The 20,579-nt window shown below is 44.3% G+C and overlaps 1 protein-coding gene across 7 annotated transcripts in view; it reads right to left on the reverse strand.

Annotated features, from left to right (window-relative positions):
* DPF3 (double PHD fingers 3) overlaps positions 1-20,579 on the reverse strand; it is a 208,751-nt gene that overhangs the window by 71,217 nt on the left and 116,955 nt on the right. The gene's annotated exons all lie outside the window — the stretch shown is intronic.

The raw sequence follows: 20,579 nt of genomic DNA on the forward strand, positions 1-20,579 counted from the left end.
GTAGTTTAATGCAATTAAGCATCTGACACAGTTTACACAGTACAGCTTCAACCAGCATTCTCCTACATCAGGAGAAAAGTCTGAAAGCTCACACTGAAAAAAACAAAGGTATGTATCTTGAGTTTTCATGTAATATTAGCTAGATATAATCTTCAGTTTGTTTTAAATGGGCCTACACCAGTGACAAAATCACAGTATCACCAAGGTTGGAAGAGACCACAAAGATCATCGAGTCCAACCTGTCACCACAGACCTCATTACTAGACCATGGCACCAAGTGCCATGTCCAATCCCCTCTTGAACACCTCCAGGGATGGTGACTCCACCACCTCCCTGGGCAGCCCATTCCAAGGGCGAATGACTCTCTCAGTGAAGAACTTTCTCCTCACCTCCAGCCTAAACTTCCCCTGGGGCAGCTTGAGACTATGTCCTCTACCAGTCAGCAGAGCTTTGAGTGCAGAATCTAGCCCCTAAAACAGGGCAACCACCAGCCACTGCAGGAAGAGCCAAAGACTGACTTGGGGGCAGGCCTGGGGCACAGAACTCCAAAGGTAGTGTGGGTTTATGAAGAAGCTTGATGCAACTCACCATACAAGTAAAGAGCCTTATTCCCCTTCCAAATGCTGCCACTAGCTTCTGAGGCAGCACAGCAGACAGGCAAATGCTGCATGTTAATTTTAGCAATATGTTAAAATAAAACAAGGGAAAAGTTCCATTTTCCTTATAGTTCCTGGCCTCTACCCCATTGATGCATTTCATTCAAAGAAATCTTATGGCAGGAATACATCCTGAATATCTCTACCTGACAATGCCAGGTATGGATTTCTCAAGTACTCCCTCCCTTCTAAAATTATTTCCTTCCTCTGGGCCAATAGATTCATAAATAATGTACAGGAACAATGCTCACAAATCAGTATCTGGTGTCCTTATTTCATAGATCTGTCTGCTTCTCATCTTTTAGGACTGTGTTGTGTTCCCCAGTCTTCCTGAAGCCTCCTGCCTTTCTATCACCATGAGCTGTAAACTCTGCAGGGCAGAAATTCATGTGTTTATAAAGCCCCAAATCACTTCTGCAATCCAAATAATGAATGAACACTTCCACCTGGGACAGTAAAGTATAATCTGTTTCTTGGGGGCAATTGTGTCCCAGGAACATGTTTGTTCTATATATGAAAAATCTAAGCCAGCAAATGATTCAAGGTCCCTGATCAGTGCTTCCACAACATGCTTGCTCAAGCCTTCTGAAGTGAGAAGGCATTGCTCAGCCAATAACCACAGAAAACCCAGCAAAAATTCCAGCAAAATCTATTCTATTCATGGAGGGAATGGCTGAGTACAAACCATGCAGAAAACCCAAACCACTGGGATTTTCAAAGGAAATTCCCAGGACAACTCACACAATGGGATGGGGTCAACTGTGGATTGATCCCCCTTCTCATCACAAGGAGGTCTATTCAATCAGGCCTCTGTTTTCAGCATTAAGCTTTGCACATCCACCCCATTATGCCACCTTCCCCAACTTCTCCCTTACTTGAGCTATAAAAAAGACAGAGAAGTCAACAGTGAATCATACAGATTGGATTTTTCTGTATGAACTCCTAGTACCTCCCTCTGGATGCTAAATCCTGACATTTCAGTGGAAGGAAGGGATTTTAGACTTGATTTATGCACAAATCCCAACACTAGAATCTAAAGTCACTAAGGAACTGGAATAATCATCTCTGGCTGGAGGCTTGGCTTGGTTTCAAAGTCCTGTGCTAGGTGAAAAAGGGCATTTGCTCTGTATTTAGAACCTTGTGGGACTGAAAAACCCGCGGGGTCATCATACATTCAGCAAGAGAAGAAGCTTCAAGCAAGCTCAGGGGCATTGGAAGTAAACATGTCTTCACTGTGACAAGCTATGCCTGTCTGGATACCAACACATTCAGCAAACAAATGCATTAGAAAAGGGAATGAGCAAGGAAGAAGTGAGGGATAAGTAGAATGTGTATGAACATACGTATATGTAAAACAACCCTGTTTGTTCCACAAATACTGAACAGCAAGTCAGAGAGAAAGGTAGGCTTTAAGGTCAAAAACTGCCAGCTGTCTTTAACAGGCATGTTTGTTTTGTGTGACACTGCTACTTCCCACCTACAACACTCCAGGAGACTTTTCATCCAAACTCCCAGAGTGTTTTTTAATTATTAAATTTAACATCCCACTGACAAGGTAGTGTGAGGTTATACTTCTATTCCCAGCTTACCGATGGAGAGATTGAGTCCCCAAGAAGTCAAGCTAGTGACCAAGAAATCCAATAAAAAGAAACTCATGGCAGCTACCTCCCATCTGCCTACTAAGCTGACTGCTATTCAATCCCTTCATTTTCTTCTCTGCTGGTAGCTTCGAGGAAACCATTTTCTTTCTTAAGTAGCTCTAGAAAGTAGGAAATGGCAGATGCTATGTCATCAACAAGTCCAAGTGCTGGGTGCTGCACTTTGGTCACAACAACCCCATGTAGCACTACAGGCTGGGGTCAGAGTGGCTGGAGAGCAGCCAGGCAGAAAAGGACCTGGGGGTACTGGACCATTACACTCTGTGCTGGGTTAGGAACTGGCTGAAGGGCCGGGCCCAGAGAGTGGTCGTGAACGGTGCCACATCCAGCTGGAGGCCAGTCACCAGTGGTGTCCCCCAGGGATCAGTGCTGGGCCCTGTCCTCTTCAACATATTCGTTGATGATCTGGATGAAGGGGTAGAGTCAGTCATCAGCAAGTTTGCAGATGACACAAAGTTAGGGGCAGATGTTAGTCAGTTAGAGGGTAGAAAGGCTCTGCAGAGGGACCTCGACCGACTGGACAGATGGGCAGAGTCCAATGGGATGGCTTTCAACAAGTCCAAGTGCCGAGTGCTGCACTTTGGCTACGGCAATCCCATGCAGAGCTATAGGCTGGGGTCGGAGTGGCTGGAGAGCTCCCAAACAGAGAGGGACCTGGGTGTGCTGATCGACAGCCACCTGAATATGAGACAGCAGTGTGCCCAGGTGGCCAGGAGGGCCAATAGCATACTGGCCTGCATTAGGAATAGTGTGGCCACCAGGAACAGGGAGGTCATAGTGCCCCTGTACTCTGCTCTGGTTAGGCCGCACCTTGAGTACTGTGTCCAGTTCTGGGCTCCTCAGTTTAAGAAGGACATTGAAACACTTGAGCGTGTCCAGAGAAGGGCAACAAGGCTGGTGAGAGGCCTTGAACATAAGCCCTATGAGGAGAGGCTGAGGGAGCTGGGATTGTTTAACCTGGAGAAGAGGAGGCTCAGGGGTGACCTCATTGCCCTCTACAACTACCTGAAAGGTGGTTGTAGCCAGGAGGGGGTTGGCCTCTTCTCCCAGGCAACCAGCACCAGAACAAGGGGACACAGTCTCAAGCTGCGCCAGGGGAGGTTCAGACTCGAGGTGAGGAGGAAATTCTTCACCGAGCGAGTCATTCGGCATTGGAACCGGTTGCCCAGGGAGGTGGTTGAGTCATCAACCCTGGAGGCGTTCAAGGGGAGGTTGGACTCAATGATCCTCGAGGTCCTTTCCAACCTAAGTGATACTGTGATACTGTGATACTATACCCTAAAGAAAACTGAGAAGCCAGTGCTTGAAATGTAGTTTTCATGTGAAAGATCAAAGCTTTCCCCAGACCATAGGAACTACAGATTGGAAGCATGGTGGGGGGGTCTGTTCCTCCCACTGTCCTGCTTATGCAGGTACCAGCCAGTGTCAGAAGCTTCAAACTAGGCCAGAGAGAGACTCTTCTAGGCTTGAGAAATTAAGCTGTGACCCCACACTTGCCGCTGTTTTGGTACTTGTGCTATACCAAGCAGTCACATCGGATGCTGCAGAAGAAGTTATGAGTGTCTGGAAGGAGAGAAATGCAAAGAAAATAATCTACTCTGATACTACATTTAATCCTGATCTCTGACAGGCGAGTCCTGAGGGATAAATGCAGTATTACTTCCAGTTATCCTAAATCTGGCTCTCCTGGAAACACACAGAGCAGCCCAGCCCTTTCTGAATTTTGATACACTCTTGCCCTCCACGATTTCCCACCTGAGTGAGTTCAGCAGTTAAACTGTTGTTTGAAAAAAAGGAGTGTTTCACCTTATTTATTGTCTTCTGCCTTTTTCTTGCTATGAGACGGGTAAAATAGAAGTTACTGACCACACTTTTTTCATCATTTCTTTTTATTCTTCTCCTTGGGATGATAAACAGTCTCCCTGTTTTCTATTACTCTTCTGTAAGATGTTTTCCATATGGCTTTGTCCTGTCAGACCTCTCTGAACTTCCTCTCATTCCTCAGTAATCTTCCCTAGATGGACCAATACTGCACCTGATAGTTTCCTATGAAACCACATCCTCCATTTAAACAAATGCATTACAATATTCTTTATATTACTCCTCAGGCAGTGTCCTGCAGTGTCCAACCTGCATGCTAAGCCAAATTAGGACCCTTGTGACAGGGACAAGCACTTCCCATAAGCAATACATTCATGCACAGGCAGCGAATTAAAATGTCCATCCTGCTGCCCGTTCACCAGACACATTCAGCTCTCCCTAAGGAGGCCTGCACAGACCTCTCTGGCCATGATAGCTCTAAATAACTTTGTACTATGTGCAGATCTTTGTAGTTTTCAAGGCACTTTCCCTCTGCAGGTTGTTCATTACTACATTACGCAACACTCAACCAAACGCCAAACCCTGATGCACCGGCCTTTAGCCTTTTTCTACAATGAAGGTTCTTTGCTTCATTTTGGGTTTTGTTTCATCTTTGAAAGTTTTGATTCTAGACAATTATTTATTTCTCTCTGAAGGCTTACCACATACCAAAGGTCTTCAGTAAGTCTACTAGTCCATTACATATCAGAATCATAGAATCACTAAGGTTGGAAAAGACCTTCAAGGTCGTCAAGTCCAACCACAAATCTAACACTGCCAAGTCCATCAGTAAGCCATGTCCCTAAGCGCCACACCCACATGGTTTTTGAACATTTCTGGGCACTGTGATTCTACCACTTCCCTGGACAGCCTGCTCCATGCTTAACCACTCTTTGAGCAAACAAGTTGTTTCCTAATGTCCAATCTAAACTTCCTCTGGCTCAACTTGAGGCTGTTTCCTCTTAGTCTGTCACTTGTTACTTGGGAGATGATATCAACCCTCACTTCTCTACAGCCTCCTTTCAGGTAGTTGTAGAGAGCAATAAGGTCTCCCCTCAGCCTCCTTTTCTCCAAACTAAACAACCCCGCTTCCCTCAACTCCTCCTCATAAGACCTGTGTTCTAGGCACTTCACCAGCTTTGCTGCCTGTAGTAGGCCTCAAATGGTCACACTGCCCTTCTTTGGATGCACTCCATCACCTCAATGTCCTTCTTGTAGTGAGTGGCCCAAAACCTGAACACAGTATTCAAGGTGCAACCTCACCAGTTCCAAGTATAAGAGGACAACCATTTCCTTAGCCCTTCCGGTCATCATGTAAAGAATTTTATGGAACTAGTGAGACATGCTTTCCTTGGTAGGAAAATAAAAGTAGTCATTTAGAACCTCCTATATCATCATTTCCCAGGTGTTTTGCTGCTTATACCTAATTACTCTTTCAATCAATTTCTCAACTGACCACACAGAATTTAAGGGACTTTAAATCCTTGGATCACATTCAGATGTTTTTAAATATAAGTAATAACGTTTACTACCCACCTAAATGCTTTCTGTTGTGACTCCCAGCTTGCATCAGAAGTTCTTCTTCAGAAATTGCACATTTAGAGGCCACAATCTTTATTACAAATTAAAACTACTAGTAAAGGCACAGTAACTAAAAAACTTACTCTCATAGAAAAATTTTTCAATTTGTAGACACATTTCTTTTTGTTTAATATTGCAAATGCAATAGCTCCTGGATAACAGGAAACAGAACCGAATAGAATAGAATAGAATAGAATAGAATAGAATAGAATAGAATAGAATAGAATAGAATAGAATAGAATAGAATAGACCAGACCAGACCAGACCAGACCAGACCAGACCAGGTTGGAAGAGAACTTTGAGATCATCAAGTCCAACCTATCATCCAACACTATCTAATTAACTAAATCACGGCACCCAGTCCAACCCCCTGCTAAAGCAGGGCACCCACAGCAGCTTGCCCAGCAGCACAATGCCCAGGCAGGGTTGGAAGCTCTCCACACAAGGAAACTCCACAACCTCTCTGGGCAGCCTGCTCCAGGCCTCCAGCACCCTCACACCAAACAACTTTCTTCTCCTCTTCACATGGAACCTCCCAGCTTCCACTTTGTGTCCCCTGTCCCTGGGCACCACTGACAAGAGAGCCTCCCTCGCTGAATAAAATAGAATAGAATTAACCAGGTTGGAAAGGACCTTTGAGATCACCAAGTCCAACCTATCACCCAACACCATCTAATCAACTAAACCACGGCACCAAGCACCCCATCCAGTCACTTCCTAAACACCTCCAGTGATGGTGACTCCACCACCTCGCTGGGCAGCCCATTCCAATGGCCAATCACTCTTTCTATGAAGAACTTCTTCCTAACATCCAGCCTAAGCCTCCCCTTGTGCAGCTTGAGACTGTGCCGTCTTGTTTTGTCACAGGTTGCCTGGGAGAAGAGACCAACCCCTACCTGGCTACAACCTCAATATATCATAGTATCATAGTATCATTCAGGGTAGGAAGGGATCACAAGGATCATCTAGTTCCAACCTCCCTGCCATGGGCAGGGACACCCCACACTAGATCAGCCTGGCCAGAGCCTCATCCAGCCTGGCCTTAAACACCTCCAGGGACGGGGCCTCAACCACCTCCCTGGACAACCCATTCCAGGGTTTCACCACTCTCATGGGGAAGAACCTCCTCCTCACATCTAGCCTGAATCTCCCCACCTCCAGCTTCATTCCATTCCCCCTAGTCCTATCACTACCTGAGAGTGTCAAACCAACAAAACACATCAATGCAAAATAAAATGTTATTTTAAGAAGCCTTCCTGTTCTAATAAACTATGCTAATACCGGTGTCACAGCTAAACATTGTACATATGTTATAATTCAAATATGTGTGTGTGTGAATATAATTAAAATTTATATTTCTTGACTTGGCAGAGTCCTTTTCATAGTGATTGAATCTACACAGCTATTTCTGCTTACCAGCTCAGTGCAGCAACCTCTCTATTTATCAAGGTCTTTAGACTGTGGTGGTAGAATCTAAACGAGCATCCATGCCAGCACCATTCCTGTATCTGTTTTCTATTCAATTGCTGCCTCCAAAGCAGCACATGTCAGAAATCCTACAAAACGGTGGGGCTTTTTCAAGTCTCAATTCACCAAAATAGCTGCAAGTTCCTGTCCTTAAATATGCTGCATTTGGTTTACAAGGCGTTGGGAACTAAGCAACTTTTCAGTGTCTCTTTGAAACATAAATTAAAACCAACCATCCCTTTTTCTATACAGTGCAATGTATTTGTTTTACAATGGATCATTTCCATCTCCACAGTAGCAGCTGCCACCCAAGCCATCATCTCTGTGCACTCGTAAGCAGCTCCATTTCCAGTTCTAATTGGGAACAGAGATACTTATTGGGTGAGTTCCAGCATGATCTATCACGCCAGAGACAGCTACTATGCAAACCAAAGCAATCCAGCTTCCAAAAACCCTCTTAGACAAACACTGACTTTGCACATAGATTCTTGCCTTTTTATTTCTTGGTGTTGGTCTTTTGGAACATAAATAGTGCCAGAGGAAACCATCTATAAAGAGTCCATGAAGTGCTGTTTAAGATGGCTAAATCCAAGGATGTTACCTTAATAACAACTACCTCTTTAAAATCATGTAGGTGGTCTAAAAAAGCCACCTAATTCACAGCAAACAGAACTACTGCTGAGTGAATGCAGCCACTAAGCTCATTAAGAGGATGTGGCAGGATGTGTCTGAAAGTGCAGTGCAGTGGCTCAGCAAGCAATTAAATCCCATGACAGTTTAAAATGAGAATCTATCAGTGTCACAAGAGTGTGAAGCCTCAGCATCTCTGCTACTCCCACCCCCAGCGCTTTATTTATGACGGTGTATTGGGAACATGGGAAGTCAAAAAGATTATAATGAAATATGCCATATAAAAACCAGATTAAGCCTGCTCTTCTTTGGGGAAATATGCAGAGAGAGAAGCTGTCTGTTAGCTGTCGAGTTTGCAAAAGATACCATCTTTTGGGATGGTGCTCTCTGCCAGCAGACAGAATGCCCCAGGGGAAATGGTGGTGAAAAACCCAGACAAGCAGCATCCATCCATCCATCATATGCTCATCTCCACATCTCCAAGGCACAAATATAGCGTTAGAGTGCAAGAGCTGGGGGCAGGGGGGATGGAATCCCTTAAGAAAGAGGAGACAATGCCTTACGTGAATAGCTGGATTTGTAGCTTTACTGTGCTTGCACAACCAGACTCTCCTTAGCTTGTTTGCCTGCTCGCTTGTTACGTTCATGGCCAGTACAGTGATTTGTTACCGGCCTTGGAACTGATGCATTCACAGCAGTGACCAGAACCAGGTACAGTAAAGACAGTGCTCTGCAGGCTCTGTCAGCAGAGCTTTGGATTTTCAGAACCCTCACTGCATTGCCTCCTGCTATCCCAAGGGCAGATGCTCACATTATCACTGTTACCCTTCAATCTTGACCTTCCATGGTCCCTACTATCCCAGTCCATTCTTCCAATATTACTGCAATTCAGCACCCATCTGTAGCAAACCTGTCAGCGTCAATTCTTTACAATCCTCTCCCACCCTGGTCATAGAATCCTAGAATGGTTTAGGTTGGAAGGGACCTCCAAAGGCCATCTAATCCAAGCCACTCTGTAGTAAGCAGGAGCATCCTCAACTAGATCAGGTTGCCCCAAGCCTTGTCAAGCCTCACGTTGAATATCTCCAGGGATGAGGCCTCAACTACCCCTCTGGACAAATTATTCCAGGGTTCTGCTACCCTCATGGTAATGAACTCGTTCCTAACATCCAATCTAAATCTACTCTTCTCTAGTTTGAGAGACCTCTTGCCAGCCCAGCCCTGGACCTCCCCTGAGACTAAACTACTGATAACATAGACCCACAATGAGTCCATAAAGCCAAACAAATACATCTAGGAAACATTAAATTCACTTTATTCTTAATCCAAGACAGATTCAATAAAGCCAGTGGAGATTGTAAGGCTACACCAGTAACTCTTTGCCTCCCCTGCTAATTCCACCCTCAAACCTCATGCTTGTTATTGCATTCTCCAGGTAAACAGGGACCATAGCAAGAACAACAATCCAATAAAATAACTAAATAAAAAAAAAGACAAAATGGTTTTAGAAGCAAGAATCCTTGGAAACAAGAGAATACTTGTTTCTTCAGAAACAAATCATCTTGTGTGGAAAAACTAGTTTGGAGGACTATCTGCCATTAAGTGAAAACTCCTCTTCAGGCTGGAGCCATGGGATCCTATAAAGCTCTGAAATTAATCTCAGTAAACACGTGTTGCAAATTTTAGGCACTACTGAGGTTTCATCTAAGGAGCACTGGCAGACTAGAAAATCCCAGTGTCTCCCTAGCACCTCTTCCTGCAAAGCTGCTAGTCTCAGGATGAAGTTAGAGAGAGAAAGTGAAGAGATGGAAGAAGACAGAGGAAGCTATGATATGTGGGACTGCACACTTTCACTCTTCATCCTGGATGTAAACTGCAGAAAAAACAGAGGGCAGTTTTGAATTTTAAGACCTGGGTCCAACAGGAAGCACCTAGCTGAAGTGCATCCCAGGAGGCTACAACACCACAGGAGGGAGAAAAAAGTCTGCAGAAAACAGCAGAGGCCCCCAAAGAAAAGGTTAAGCACTGCTTAGTTTAACCTATCATCAAAATGTGGACTTTACAAGCAGCTGTATCTCTTTGGCAGACTAGAATGCCTCTATAAAATCTCTCAATAAAAACAAAACAAAACAAAACAAACAAAAAACCCCACACCAAAAAACCCACCAGCTCTCTTGTCAGCTGTCTCTTGGAAGTTCTTTACAGATTTATTTCTCAGCACAGATATAAATCATTGTCAAATATAATGTACTGTACTTGCTTCTCAAAGACTGCCAACAGTATCAGGCTAAATGCTGGATCAGGTAACTACCCTCAGGGCTCACATCATAAAGGAATATCTCCATTTGATAACATAATTCTAGCACTCATTTGTGTTCTGGTCACTCTTGCACTTTCATTCTAGGTGGGCTCACATTGCATCAGGGCTTCTGCAGCATCAGACAACACTGTAGACAATACTGAGGGGCAGAGGCTGGGTAACTGCTACAGTTTAAAGAACATTCTTGAGGACAGCTTCTATTCCTTTGGGCTTTGTGTCACCCTAGTAGGGCTTATGACCTGTTTGGAATAAGAGAGTAAGTTGACCTACCTGTCTGCAAGTGTTCATATAGATACACTCACACAGATGGACGAGCCTTTTGACCCATCAGAAGAATCAGAGTCTGATTATTGTCCAGTGACCAGACAGCTATCAGCAAACACCAGTCACCCCCACATGACACAGCTGGGCAGGTCACCCTGACACTGCACACATGGTAACAGGGAGCAGACCTCCATTGCACTGACAGCACTGAATAAAACTACTCATACTGGATGCAAACTCATACATAAACCATGTGTAAAACCAACCAGGCTGTAACCTTGCCACAAATTCTGTGAGACTCTGCATAGCTTCTCCTCCTCCTTATCAGGGACAGTGGAGGGGATACCTTTAGTAACAGATAAATCTCTGTAATGCAGTTATCTCTTAACTGCAGTGCACAAGCATCCCAATTAATTCAGTCCAGGCCTAGCAGAGCCGGCACTAAGCCAGAGCTGATAAACCTGCCAAAGCCAATCTGAGCCCTGCAATGATTCTTGGGAGCCTGCTCTGTGCTTTCTCATGCTCTGGACCAAGGGGGTTATTTGCTTGAGTGCAGTGCTGAGCTCTGGCTGGCTCCACATGCCCACAGGATGCTGTAGCTCCACTAATGAGGTCCTTCTAAAATCTAAAGCGCTGGGGAGCAGGCAGAGACACCCAGCCAGCTCTAAAGGCATCAGCAAGGATGCAGCAGGGCTTTTTAGCACCACTTGGCCAGATTACCACTGCCCCTATCCTGATTCTGCATCTGTCTGCAGAACTCCCACTTGCAGGAAGGCTGTGCTCAGCAACCCAGGCAGGCCTGGGAATCAGGTTAGCCACATTTGTGTGCTGTGTTGTCTGAAGAAGAAGTCAGCCATGCCAAAAGCAGATGTCGTTCAGCATCCCTGGCTCGGTAAATAGCAAGCCTGCATAAACTACTGAAGAACAGAAAGGCTACAGCTAAGTGTCAATGATTTCAGGATGGGATAGGGAACCATCACCCTAGATGATGCCCTTGGCATCACTGCTGTCTCACCATGTGATCTTGGGCCAAAGTCTAACAAAGGTACCTTCTGCTTTTCCATCATCTGCCAAATGGAGATAGTCTCCATCTATCCTCTGGGGTTTGGTAGGGCTTGTTAAATATTCATAGGCATTCAGGCACTACAATAAAATACACCAAAAATGCAAGGTGTTCTTACAGGTTCTCACAAAGCCACATTTACACACATTTGTTTTCCAGCCAAGAGAAACACTGAAAAAAGGCAAGACCATTTCCACAGATAGCTAATTTCAGTGGCCAATTCACAAACTCCAAGGAATGCGGACAGTATTTGCCCATTTGGTAAGATACATCTGACAGATGAAGCTATATAATTGAAAAATGTTATTATAAGAAGGAAGGCTTGTAACAGAAAAATGGTATGAGATGCGGGTAGGTATCCTTTTAGAAATGGGAAAGAACAAAGCAAATCATCTACTGAGATGCTCAGATCTCTTGCCACAATAAGGCAAGAAATTCCAAGAGGCCTATAAAGCGTTTAGACAAAAAGGTGAACTCTAGAATTAATAACAGAATGGTAAACAGGAAGATTAATGGCACCAGAGAAAATGCAGATGGTGAAGCCCAGCCTGCAGGCTCAGCAAGACTCTGAAGAGGGAGGGGGAAAAAGGCAAGGTGTAAACAAGGTGACCTTCAAAGCCACGGGAATGCCTGCCAACAGGCCAGCCAGAGGGCATCCCAAGACACAGATGTGCCATCTGGGGTAGGCTGTCTCATGACAACATGAACAAGATTTGTCTGTTTCAAAATTTGCAGGGAGGCAAAATCAGTAGCAGCAGAAAATATGACCATTCCTTCAAAAGGGGCACAATCAAACACACAACTTGGAAGAGGATTCTATTTTTTAAAGGAAATGTGAAATAATTCCCTGAATGTCCCTGCTCAGAAAGATCTTGTGCCCACTTGTAAAGCCTGCTCACACAAGGTATGGGGGAGGAGAAACTGGTTTTCACTAAGCAAATGTTTTCCTTGAGGGTTTATGCTTTAGGTTTATGGTTACAAAGAAAAAAAGAACCTCAGCACAAACTGCAAAGCAGCTCTGTAAACCCATGATGGTATAAATTTTCCTCATCTTGGCATAAGTCTATTCACTCCAGATGGCACATTTGGGTTGAAGGTAGGTAAAGATTCCTCAGACATCTCTATGTCCAATATCTGCTTTTACAGAGCTCCCTTGCGCCATCTCAGTGCTTAGTTTCATCTTGAATCTCCTAATAAGCTTTGTGTATGCCTGGGAGATCTCAGTTCTTTGCCTACAGTAAAAAGTGGGAAAGAGAAATCTCCTACCACAGTTCTGTAGTGGAGCCTCACTCTTTCTTACTCTGATGCTCAGATCATTGAGGTCAATCAGGAAAATTAAAAAGTATATGCAATTGTGTGTCTTTTTAAAATACATCAATCAAATACCACAGTGGGATAGTGCTAAAGGGAACAATGCTACTTCTAAACAAGCCTTCTGCAAAATAAGCCAAACATCTTGTGCTATGATATCCAAAGGCAAGAATTGGAGGAGAAAACAGAATAATCAACCACATTGCAGCTCACTGTGGAGAAAAAGCAGACCCTAGCTGTGGGTGTCCAGCAGGTAGTGAATTCACACACCTCTCTTCCTTCCAGCCTTGTTCAAAATACATGAAATCTGAGTATTTCAGGCAAAAACTAGCCCATCTGAGTTCAGTGCTGAAATCAGTTAATGTCTGCAAGCAGACATTTCTTAATGGTTTTAATTCTGATGGGCTGCTTACCAACTGCAACAAAGATATCAGCATGACCTCCAATTTCACAGTAGGACCCACAGGTGCTGGATGAGCTCAGGTAGTTTGTGCAAAGCCTGCACAGCCCCAGTGCTGTCACCTCAAGCAGGCTTGACTCAAGTGAGCTTGTGATTGCTGACAGGAGCTGCCATCATGGCACTGAACATTAGTACATAAGCCTCATCATGTGGCTCTGATGATTGCTTTTTGAATAGGACAGGCATGAAGAGATGAAGTACACACCTGAAAACACTAATGTGACATTGAGGAAGGAATCAGGAAGAATCAGGGAGGAAAGCAGCAAGATGGGGGAAGGCTATTATATTCCTTCTCCTCGTCTACTGCACCTAAATTGTGTCAGGCTTGTTCTGAAGACTTCCACAGAAAAAAAGTCTGGAAAATGGAATCTCTGGGCCTTGAACTAAGCTTTTTCAATGTCTCTCTCCTGGGCCCTTTCTACACCTTAACAAAATACAACGAGAATAGATGATAGTGGGGAAGAGGGACAGATAGCTATGCAAGAGGAAAGCAAAGTGGAACAGAGAACAGTTGTTCTTCCCTACTTTCCCTGTGCTCAGCTTTCATTTCCCTTTGTTCATCTAATGTTGAGCCAAACTAAGCCAAAGGAGCTGCCGTGCTGGGCTACAAGATTGATGGCTGCAGGCAGACTCCAGAGTGAAGAGACAGATGACTGGTCATTTCCCGCGATGCACTGAGAAACATCCATCCTTGCAGCCACGCTGAGCCCATTTGTGCTCCTTTTGAAAAGAGAGATAAACACGAGCAGCCAGAGGCACCTGAATGTCCTTCTTCCTCAGAAGGACGCAGTTATAGTCCTCTGGGTTCCTTGAGAAGATCGCTCTGTCCATCCCTGAACATCTGGCTGTGGGATTTGCTAACTCTCTCCCTCCCCCAGCAATCATCCATCTATTAGAGCGCAGTGCAGGTCGGAAGAAAACGGTGAAGAGAATGGTGTGACAACCTCATCAATCTACAGCTACATGCTTGGCTATTTAGTTTTCTTTATGCTATTCCTAAATGTGGGGGAGGGGGGAAAGAAATGCTACTAGTATGAAAGAGTGGATTGTGGAAATGGCAATGTGGATTGGAGTTAAGTCCTTATGACTATTAAAATGTTGTGCATGTACTAAAGCAGTAGGGAACTAATTAAGATTCAGGACTGAAAAGCAAAACAAAAAAGTTGGATGCACTGTGGTTCCATCTGTAGCACTTGCTGAGAGTTCAGATGTACTTGGGGCATCATCTTTAGCAGAGAGAGGTTAGGGTTTGGGTGGGTTTTTTTTCCCATTCAGATATTAACAGAAATCCCCCTGGAAGAATATATTGTAAGTATATTTATAGTGCCAACCTTGGTATAGCAGCTTCAGAGGCACAAAGCACTTAATCCTGACTCTTTCTATTTAGTTAATAGTGTCTTTGTCTGCTGATACTGTCCTGGTCTATAGCATTGCTCACAGATACAGCCTTCATGTCTCTAGTTCTCTTGCTGTGCTACTATCTTGCCTAGGCAATGAGCATTACATGGCAGATGTGCCCATAGCATCATTTACAAATACAGCATCACTCCAGAAATTCCTGTAACTAGGAACCTCTCTTTGTCAGAGTAGCACATATCTGTAACTGTGTCATTCACAGACACTGCACCAAGGAAGTCATGAGAAGATAAAAGCATTAGCTATCTCTCACCAACACAAAGAAATGAGTCTCTTGCTTAAAATGTTGAAATGTAGTTTTAGTATTCTAACTGTCTGGGGCTGGCTTTGAAAATTTGTCTTTTATTCCCATCATGCAATGCTGTTCATTTTAGGCCAAGAACAAAAAGATTTTCACTATAGGTCTGTAGGACATAGACAGGATATTAATCATGACCATATGTGTTCCTAAGACATCAGCTCCATACTTCCCAAGGGCAATCACATGTATTCAGAAGTCCATCATTTCCATCAAGAGGAGTAAAGTTTTCATCCTTTCTCCTACATTAAGAACCACAGCTTTAGGTGGTAGAAATTGTTGCTCACTGTAGGCTTTAAAGGAAGTCTACCTACCTACAATAGCTAAGGGGTCCTGGCCCTGAATTACCTTATTTGTTGAAGAGGAAAATCATGATGCAAGTACATCCTAAGTGAGATCCTTGGTCTGGAAGACATTGCACAAAAAAGCCATATCTGTCTATTCTGTTCTGAATTCTCCTTCAAACATACATTACATCAACACTCCTTCCCCTAAAGAATTCATGACTGGGAACAGACATCATGGCAAACACCAACGGTGTCAGAATCACAGAATCCTGAAGCCTAAAACACATGTAATAAACTATCAGGCAATCAAATGCAAAATGCAGGGAATATTGAAATGAATTGTAACCTAATAAAGAAATACTTAATACCTCTCAGATACAAGCTGATGATGAGGCTTTAACTCCAGAGAATGGGAAGGACAGACTGAAGACTTCCACCAAGGAAGGTGGTGGGAGGTGCAGGGACATGGGAGGAGAAGCCATCACACTCAGCAAATCTGTAAAACCTGGCTTGTAAGATTTCCAACTGGACTTTATATTAACCTTCATTGCTCATTTCTTTATATTACACACCAGAAACATAGTACCTACAATTTCATACTGCAAAATAATTTCATTTGCTATGTATCATGAGAACAATAAAATGAAATTCAAGTGTTTTATTTTAAACCATATTTTGAACATAATGATATTCTATCCTCTCTCTTCTATTGTTGTTAACATTTTCTTCCATAAAATAGTACACAGTTTCTGCTGTACAGTTGATCTAGTAGCCCACTGTCTTTATTGAGCTCTGTCTTGCAGGATGATGTGTACCAAACCTGCAAGTCCGGTCCAACTTGGTGCTTTACATGTGGATTCAATTTCAAGCGTGTGACAAGTCCCATTAATTACAAAAAGATCACTCATGTCCTTAAAGGCCAAGCTCAGGTGCTTTCCTTGTCTGGTGTTAGACAGCTTGGCATCTTACAAGACTAAACCCTGGGGACTTGATCCTATAAACCCTTTTTCATGTGATTACCAGAGAACTGCCAGGATTACTCACATGAACATAGGAAATAGATGCAGTGAATTAGATAAAAGATACCCATTTCCTAGGATCTTGTGTCCAGTACTTGTGTCTAAACTCTTCTTGTGCTTCACAAAAAGCCTTTTGCCAATGTAGCTTATTCTTTTTTTGGTACAGGCTACACTAAGTAAAGTACCAGGAGGTTTGCCAGCAAAGCTGTTCAGGTTCAGCTACGGCTGCAAAACTCCTTCAGGGCAGACTGCTTCCCAGCCACCCCTCCCCTCTGCCAGACAGCTGAGGATTTGCACCTTGAGGGAAATGAATCTGCCGAGTTCCAGCCTTTCCCCAAGCACTATCCTCTGGCACTTCCCCAGGGGTTCCCATACCCGTTCCTCCTGACAAGCCTTGAGGGAACTGCTCGGGCAACCCACTCCTAGGCCCCCCACACCCACTCAAGGAGTGCCAAAACACTCTTTCAAAAGCCAGTTTCTCTAAAGAGAATCCCATCCTCAGCTCACCTGCACTCCCCTCTTTTTAAGGTTTAATCTGTTTATTTCAGAAGTTTATTTACAAGCATTGATGTTAACTTCATGGTAAAAGAAGAAATCCCACAGCATTTTACCTCTCTAGTAAAAGCAACATGTCTCCTAGAGACACAGCATTCACAGTGAGGCCTTGGCAGCTTAAGAGGCACATGCTGAAAAACCTCTTCCCAAAGACGTGTCCTAGCAGCCAGATGTAGGTCAAACACACAGTAGCCAAGAAAAGCAAAAGAGCAAAACAATGGGCTGGATAACACAGAAAGGGTGGCGGCACCATAAGCAAGCTCCCTCTCAAGCAGTCCAGGTATTTCAAGCCAATGCCATCTCAGCTATCTGAGCCCTCCCAAGCTCTCCTCACTTCTTGCAAATCAAGCCCCAAGAGATGACCTACAGTCACACTGCAGAGGCTCTGAGGAGGTCAGAAGCACAACTCATTCCTTCGATTTAATGGTCTACTGTAGTGACCAAAACATTTTTCACAAGAGCCTGGCTCCAAAGTCATCATAATTCTGTTTTCACAAATATACTAAATACAGCTCAGACTACAGGCTGGTGGAAAAAACCTCCTCTAAGTGGCTGCATTAGTTCTGAAATTACAAGCTTTATGTCTGCAGGTCACTACAGAGGCAGCCTAGGTTCCCATTCTCAGGCACCAGACCCAGAGAACTCTGAAATATTCAGATTTAACAGTTTTCATAATTGCCTTGTCTCATGCAGTTGCTACCTATGCCCTCGCCTGATGACTACAGCCAGAGGGGCCTGGCTTCAATGGGCTTTTGATCAAAACCCAGAGAGGTTCCAAAGCCCAGTGGCTTCTTCGCACAGCTTTCTCCTAATTACGCAAACTGGCTCAGCCACACAAGAAGCAGGAGTAATCCCAGGTGATTCATATGAGCAGTCTCAGCTAACTAACACACTTCTCCTGCTAAAACTGTGCATATAAAATACTTGTAGTGACCTGTTCCAGATCCCACAAGTGAAAGAAAATTTAGGTACACAAAGTTAATCCTGTAAACTCTAGCAGCGTGACTGTGGAGTGAAACAGCATAAACAAGATTTTTGTTTTCTTGACTGGACTATTTATAGAACATTATTTGCTCTTCTAGAAATCAGTGTGTTTTATTTCCATACATACACATCATGAAATCCCACTGGGGGGGAAAATACATATCTGCTCACAGCCCTGAACCTGCTGACCAGAATTGCTCTAAGGACATTGGTTAGGCCACACCTTGAGTACTGTGTCCAGTTCTGGGCCCCTCAGTTTAGGAAGGACATCGAGACACTTGAACGTGTCCAGAGAAGGGCAACAAGGCTGGGGAGAGGCCTTGAGCACAAGCCCTACGAGGAGAGGCTGAGGGAGCTGGGATTGTTTAGCCTGGAAAGAGGATGCTTAGAGGAGACCTCATTGCTGTCTACAACTACCTGAAAGGTGGTTGTAGCCATGAAGGGGTTGGTCTCTTCTCCCAGGCAACCAGAACAAGAGGACACAGTCTCAAGCTGCACCAGGGGAAGTTCAGGCTCAAGATGAGGAGAAAGTTCATCATGGAGAGAGTCGTTCGGCGTTGGAATGTGCTGCCCAGGGAGTGTGGCAATGCCAGTGACGAGCAGTGTGAGCAATCTGGCAGTGCAGGCCTAGAGCCTGCCATGGTGGTAGGCCATGCTCAGCATAAGTGCAGAGCCAGCTAGCAGTGTAGCAAAACAGTGCTGTGCCTGCAGCATGTAACTAAAGCAGGACACTGGTAGCTATAAACACAGAAAGTTATCTTAGGACAACAGGACATGCACCTGCATCAACAACCTCACGTGTCGCTAGTAGTTGGATCAATAATCTATAATAGTGCAGCGTGTGGTCACTCATAGGGAACCAATGAAGCCATGCCAACTAGGCTCTCCAAGTTTATATAAGTTGTAGAAGTTCCCTTGATACACACTTCTGCCTTTCCTTTCCCTTCTTCTTCTTTGCTTTACTTTACTGTGCTATACTCACACTATAGGCCTACAATACTGGAACAACAAAGGAACAATACGTGATCATATTGGTCAGCTGTATTGACTCCAATCTCCATCCTATTAAGGGAGGTGGTGGAGTCACCATCCCTGGAGGTGTTCAAGAGGGGATTGGACATGGCACTTTGTACCATGGTCTAGTCATGAGGTCTGTGGTGACAGGTTGGACTCGATGATCTTTGAGTTTTCTTCCAACCTTGGTGATACTGTGACTGGCAGCTTATCACATGTAACAATAACCAGCAAGGACAGGGCTTGATTTGAAGAAGAAATTACCATATGACATCTAGAAGGCAGATTCATCAGTGGCCAAAAGGCAGCAAGAAGAGTTACACTGTGCAAAACCAGAGATATTTTTCTGACACACCAACCTTGTGAAAACTGGCTCAACAATTCTCCTGTGGTGAGGCTCTTTATTTGTACATATGGGTGTGCAACATACTTGTTGTTCATCACCATTCGGGTATGGGTAAGCCCAGGTTTTGCACCAGAGCTGGTGTACTTTCAAACTACCTTTGCTTCATGCTGATGGCCAAAATGTTTCATACTGGCACGTTGAAGGCTTGGCAAGTGGCATGCTTTATACTTCCAGTCCTTTAAATAAAAAGGTCTTTCTTATCCCTCCTGAATTGTCCAGAAAGATTTATTAGTTAACTGTTACAAACTTCTCTGAGACAGACAAATTACATCAATGTTTTAACACCTCCATTTTACACATTAAGCTGCAAGAAAAAGAGCTATTCCATTATCCCTGGTGCTGTGTAGTCCAGGTGCAGGTGATGTAGCTATGTGGTAGTGGGACAGGAGGTTGGAAGCTCTACTGCAGACCAGCAATGCGACAAAGATATTTCACTGCAGGACTTCTACATCTGGGCCCCTCAGTTTAGGAAAGATGTTGAGTTGCTGAAATATGTCCAGAGAAGGGCAACAAAGCTGGTGAGGGGTTTGCAGCACAGCCCTATAAGGAGAGGCTGAGGGAGGTGGGATTGCTTCGCCTGGAGAAGAGGAGGCTCAGGGGAGACCTTATTGCTCTCTACAACTACCTGAAGGGAGGTTGTAGCCAGGTGGGGGTTGGTCTCTTCTCACAGGCAACCAGCACCAGAACAAGAGGACACAGTCTCAAGCTGCACCAGGGGAGGTTTAGGCTGGATGTTGGGAAGAAGTTCTTCATAGAAAGAGTGACTGACCATTGGAATGTGCTGCCCATGGAGGTAGTGGAGTCACCATTACTGGAAGTATTTAGGAAGAGACTGGATGGGGTGCTTGGTGCCACGGTTTAGTTGATTAGATAGTGTTGGATGATAGGTTGGACTTGATGATCTCAAAGTTCTCTTCCAACCTGGTTAATTCTATTCTATTCTAATACATGCAGAAAGTGATAGGCATCCTCAATAGAAAAGCAAACTTTATCTGACCAGAGATTTGGACCAGCAAAAGTCTCCACTGTAGGAGGAATTTAAAGGTGGTGGATGAGATGGAATATAAGATGGTGAAATATGTGTGTGAAAGGAAGAAGCTAGTTCACAAGAGGTCTCACACTGATTTTCCTTGGTGGCAAAGCCACTTTTTCTAACCCAGGCCATAGAGGGATATATAAGTACCATAGAACAGCAGCTCTTGTCTATGGTGCCATATCTTGCTGTGAACAATCTGAAGCCAAGATTAGTGGAGAACTGGAACCTACTTTTTTGATTAAGTAGCACCAATGAACCCATCTGTAAGCTGCAGGCTTAGCTGATGAGTAAACA

Source organism: Melanerpes formicivorus, unplaced genomic scaffold (genome assembly GCF_026170545.1).
Source record: "Melanerpes formicivorus ecotype bairdi unplaced genomic scaffold, bMelFor1.0.p_v2 SCAF_62, whole genome shotgun sequence".
NCBI classification, from domain to species: domain Eukaryota; kingdom Metazoa; phylum Chordata; class Aves; order Piciformes; family Picidae; genus Melanerpes; species Melanerpes formicivorus.